Genomic DNA, 6,058 nt, shown 5'->3' with positions numbered 1-6,058 from the left:
TAGAGGCCGGGTGACGGGGGTGCTGCAACCGTAATCGACCCACGCTGATAAAGCATGTCCCAAGAGCAATGTCTAAAACAAAATCATTACTACATTACGCAGATCCCTCATCACCCATGTCTTTAATCAGTGCATGCGTTTATTTCATTCCTAAATACTGTAGACCACTGAATTTTCCCCCTAGGACATTAAAAACTACAGGAACAAGAGCTACTACCTGTTATAAACCTATAACAACTTCCAAACCGACTGCTTGAAAACAGTAAACGGATACTACAAACACTAACGACTATTACTAACAACATTATAGTATAGGCCAAACTAATATTACAGTTTTTCAATTGTTTACACACTAAAACTGGCCCATGAGTCACAATGACCCAACCCTGTAACTCATTTGCAGAACCAGACACCAAATCTGCGATACTATTGGCACGTTTTGCTTTACACTCAGATAGCAATTCTATAACAAACATTTGGCAAAACACAACACGCAATTCTCTACCTTTGGCACAAACTTCACAACTAAAATATATTGTGTACAAATGAAAAGCAACACTGTTCAACAAGCTAAGCTCAATTACCAATTGATCACTTTCACTCTTCACATGTGCAAACACTAATTGCATAAATGTTCACTTTGCAATCAGACCTTTGGTATGGATAAAAAGGACACTGGTGAGTACTCCTGTGTTTGGAAAACAATGGAAGCAAACTTGCAGAGAGAGGTAGAGGTAGAGGTGGAGGTGGAGATGGAGGTGGAGGAAGACCTAGAACAAGGAGAGTAATCTCTGATGAAATTCAGGCTACTGTGGTGGACCATGTGGTCAACCATGGTTTGACCTTGAGAGGGGCAGAGAGTGCAGCCCAATCTGAGCCGCTTCACCTTAGCATCCATCATCCGGATGTTCCAAAATGATATTAGGTAGGTACTGCAGACATTGGACCTATCTACTACTTTTACTACTTGACAGTATAACATAAAGCACAGTAAAGACTGTAGATTCCAATATATACTGTAAGGGGAAACAAAGTCAATATTTTATGTATTACTGTATGAAATTGGGAACTATACTACTTTGTAATATGTTTATCTTGTATACTGTATTACTGTAGTGTTTACTGTACTTCCTTAAACAAATGTGGTTTCTACTGACAATTTAGATGTACAAACTATGGCATAAGGGGACAACGAGCGGATAAGAGGCAATCCGTAATTCCGATGAAGACATTAATGAGTGAGCTAGGACGGACATAGTCAATATAACTATTTGCTAAGCACTTTTGAAATGTACAGCGACATAATTCAGAACATGGGGTGTTCTTACAGTATTCTCCCTGTACACCAAGTCAGAACCGTAAGATAAATAAAGGGGGCATATAAGCAATATTCAATGATGACATTTCTATAAAACAGGCTATAGGCTAAATGTGCACCACCAAGTCAGAACAGTAGGCTAAGTTATGAGGGGGAAAGGGACCACATTATTATGGTGAGGCACATGGGCTACTAACAGCTTACTACACAACATACACTTAGTATTACTTAGGTACAGTATACATATCTCCCTGACATATTACATAATTTATGCAGCAGCATACAATACATTTTTGGACTTACCTTGATTGCTGTGTTCACTTGAACAGGAAGGTGGTGCGGCGGTCCTTCGTGGCAAATTTTGTGATCATACTTTGTCATCAAAGTCTGGCATTCTCTGGATTTATGGTGCTTTCAAGACAACTGGGAACTCGGAAAAAAACAAGATCGAATCATGACGTCAGTGATCTTCAGGTTGGAGCTCTAGAAAGAGGCCCGAGTTCCTGACTTGGAATTCCGAGTTGGATGACCGTTCAAAACATATTTTCCCAGTCGGAGCCTGTTTTTTTACGAGGTCCCAGTTGTCTTGAACTCACTGAAGTCTGAGATTTCCCAGTTCCGATTTTCTAGTTGTTTCGAACATTGGCCATGCTGGATTGACAGCATGGCCAATGTTGAATGTTTATATTTTTAAGCTTGAAAAAGAGACCCTTAAGCCCAGACTTGGACCACACACTGACTCCTCCGAATAGCAGGTCTAGCGATTGCTTTGCAATGCTTGCAGTTAGCCACTGATTCCTTCCAAACCAGTCATTGTTGAATTTGCAATTACCAACTTGTTGTGTAATGTTTATGTCCAATGGCCGATGAGCACCGATACATTTTATCTATTATTTCTCATATGACAAGGATTGAAAAGGATTTGCCAGTAGATTGTCGACTTGATTCATGATGATGACTTTTAGCTTGCTAGCTAAGATTTTGAAAGTATGATGTTGACATGATCAGTCCAGTCATAGCTACGGTAGATATAATGTGATTTGACGTCATTTTATCTGTGGCCAATGACCTTGAGCCTTCTTGGATGGGCACTTCTAATGTAACTCTATGGCAGCACCCAAGGGGCTTGAATTTTTCAACCTCTCCCCGTTGATTTTGCGGTGACGTAGTGTCCCCATGAGTGACAGAACACTGAGCCAATCAGAGCACAACTAGAGAACATTACCAACCCCTACGCTCCGTATTTTCCGCTGGCTGCCCCACCACCACAGAAAGCACCTGCATTTTGGAGTTGCCTTACTCAAGAAAGCAAAGAAATGACGATGTTTGTATGCGGCTTTATTAACTCAATTATTATTATTATTATTATTATTATTTTTACATTGTTTGCAAACTGATATATGACACGTATTAATGCCAAAATAACATGCCAAACAGGCAACTACAGTGGGGAAAAAAAGTATTTAGTCAGCCACCAATTGTGCAAGTTCTCCCACTTAAAAAGATGAGAGAGGCCTGTAATTTTCATCATAGGTACACGTCAACTATGACATACAAAATGAGAAAAAAAATTCCAGAAAATCACATTGTAGGATTTTTTATGAATTTATTAGCAAATTATGGTGGAAAATAAGTATTTGGTCAATAACAAAAGTTTCTCAATACTTTGTTATATACCCTTTGTTGGAAATGACACAGGTCAAACGTTTTCTGTAAGTCTTCACAAGGTTTTCACACACTGTTGCTGGTATTTTGGCCCATTCCCCCATGCAGATCTCCTCTAGAGCAGTGATGTTTTGGGGCTGTCGCTGGGCAACACGGACTTTCAACTCCCTCCAAAGATTTTCTATGGGGTTGAGATCTGGAGACTGGCTAGGCCACTCCAGGACCTTGAAATGTTTCTTACGAAGCCACTCCTTCGTTGCCCGGGCGGTGTGTTTGGGATCATTGTCATGCTGAAAGACCAAGCCATGTTTCATGTTCAATGCCCTTGCTGATGGAAGGAGGTTTTCACTCAAAATCTCATGATACATGGCCCCATTCATTCTTTCCTTTACACGGATCAGTCGTCCTGGCCCCTTTGCAGAAAAACAGCCCCAAAGCATGATGTTTCCACCCCCATGCTTCACAGTAGGTATGGTGTTCTTTGGATGCAACTCAGCATTCATTGTCCTCCAAACACGACGAGTTGAGTTTTTACCAAAAAGTTATATTTTGGTTTTATCTGACCATATGACATTCTCCCAATCCTCTTCTGGATCATCCAAATGCACTCTAGCAAACTTCAGACGGGCCTGGACATGCTGGCTTAAGCAGGGGGACACGTCTCGCACTGCAGGATTTGAGTCCCTTGCGGTGTAGTGTGTTACTGATGGTAGGCTTTGTTCCTTTGGTCCCAGCTCTCTGCAGGTCATTCACTAGGTCCCCCCGTGTGGTTCTGGGATTTTTGCTCACAGTTCTTGTGATCATTTTGACCCCACGGGGTGAGATCTTGCATGGAGCCCCAGATCGAGGGAGATTATCAGTGGTCTTGTATGTCTTCCATTTCCTAATAATTGCTCCCACAGTTGATTTCTTCAAACCAAGCTGCTTACCTATTGCAGATTCAGTCTTCCCAGCCTGGTGCAGGTCTACAATTTTGTTTCTGGTGTCCTTTGACAGCTCTTTGGTCTTGGCCATAGTGGAGTTTGGAGTGTGACTGTTTGAGGTTGTGGACAGGTGTCTTTTATACTGATAACAAGTTCAAACAGGTGCCATTAATACAGGTAACGAGTGGAGGACAGAGGAGCCTCTTAAAGAAGAAGTTACAGGTCTGTGAGAGCCAGATATCTTGCTTGTTTGTAGGTGACCAAATACTTATTTTCCACCATAATTTGCAAATAAATTCATTAAAAATCCTACAATGCGATTTTCTGGATTTTTTCCCCTCAATTTTTCTGTCATAGTTGACGTGTACCTATGATGAAAATTACAGGCCTCTATCATCTTTTTAAGTGGGAGAACTTGAACAATTGGTGGCTGACTAAATACTTTTTTTCCCCACTGTATATATATACAGTACCAGTCAAAAGTTTGGACACACCTACTCATTCAAGGGCTTTTCTTTATTTTGACTATTTTCTACATTGTAGAATAGTAGCGAAGACATCAAAACTATGAAATAACACATATGGAATCATTAAGTAACAAAAAAAGTGTTAAAACAATCAAAATATATTTTATAGTAGCCACCCTTTTCCTTGATGACAGCTTTGCACACTCTTGGCATTCTCTCAACCAGCTTCATGAGGTAGTCACCTGGAATGCATTTCAATTCACAGGTGTGCCTTGTTAAAAGTTAATTTGTGGAATTTCTTTCCTTCTTAATGCGTTTGAGCCAATCAGTTGTGTTGTGACAAGGTAGGGGTGATATACAGAAGATAGCCCTATTTGGGAAAAGACCAAGTCCATATTATGGTTAGAACATCTCAAATAAGCAAAGAGAAATGACAGTCCATCATTACTTTAAGACATGAAGGTCAGTCAATCCGGAAAATGTCAAGAACTTTGAAAGTTTCTTGCTATGATGAAACTGGCTCTCATGAGGACCGCCACAGGAAAGGAAGACCCAGAGTTACCTCTGCTGCAGAAGATAAGTTCATTAGAGTTACCAGCCTCAGAAATTGCAGCCCAAGTAAATACTTCACAGAGTTCAAGTAACAGACACATCTCAACATCAACTGTTCAGAGGAGACTGCGTGAATCAGGCCTTCATGGTCGAATTGCTGAAAAGAAACCACTACTAAAGGACACCAATAAGAAGAAGAGACTTGCTTGGGCAAAGAAGCACGAGCAATGGACATTAGTCCGGTGGAAATCTGTCCTTTGGTCTGATGAGTCCAAATTTGAGATTTTTGGTTCCAACCGCCGTGTCTTTGTGAGACGCAGAGTAGATGAACGGATGATCTCTGCATGTGTTGTTCCCACCGTGAAGCATGGAGGAGGAGGTGTGATGGTGTGGGGGTGATTTGCTGGTGACACTGCCTGTGATTTATTTAGAAATCAAGGCACACTTAACCAGCATGGCTACCACAGCATTCTGCAGCGATACCCGATCCCATCTGGTTTGCGATTAGTGGGACTATCATTTGTTTTTCAACAGGACAATGACCCAACACACCTCCAGGCTGTGTAAGGGCTATTTGACCAAGAAGGAGAGAGATGGAGTGCTGCATCAGATGACCTGGCCTCCACAATCACCCGATCTCAACCCAATTGAGATGGTTTGGGATGAGTTGGACCGCAGAGTGAAGGAAAAGCAGCCAACAAGTGCTCAGCATATGTGGGAACTCCTTCAAGACTGTTGGAAAAGCATTCCAGGTGAAGCTGGTTGAGAGAATGCCAAGAGTGTGCAAAGCTGTCATCAAGGCAAAGGGTGGCTACTTTGAAGAATCTAAAATCTAAAATATATTTTGATTTGTTTAACACTATTTTGGTTACTATATGATTCCATATGTGTTATTTCATAGTTTTGATGTCTTCACTATTATTCTATAATGTAGAAAATAGTAAAAAATAAAGAAAAACCCTTGAATGAGTAGGTGTTTCCAAACTTTTGACTGGTTCTGCTAAACAGGTGGGGCTCTGCCCATTTGAAAGGAATTCCCAAAGAGTGAAGGATAAACAGTACGAATATGTGCAAGAAATGGCCGGACCAAATCAACAGACATGACTGATTTCGTCTTCGCAATGGAGTATTTG

The sequence above is a fragment of the Coregonus clupeaformis genome, chromosome 13, assembly GCF_020615455.1.
Source record: "Coregonus clupeaformis isolate EN_2021a chromosome 13, ASM2061545v1, whole genome shotgun sequence".
Lineage (NCBI taxonomy): Eukaryota > Metazoa > Chordata > Actinopteri > Salmoniformes > Salmonidae > Coregonus > Coregonus clupeaformis.
Note: the sequence above shows the minus strand (reverse complement) of the source record.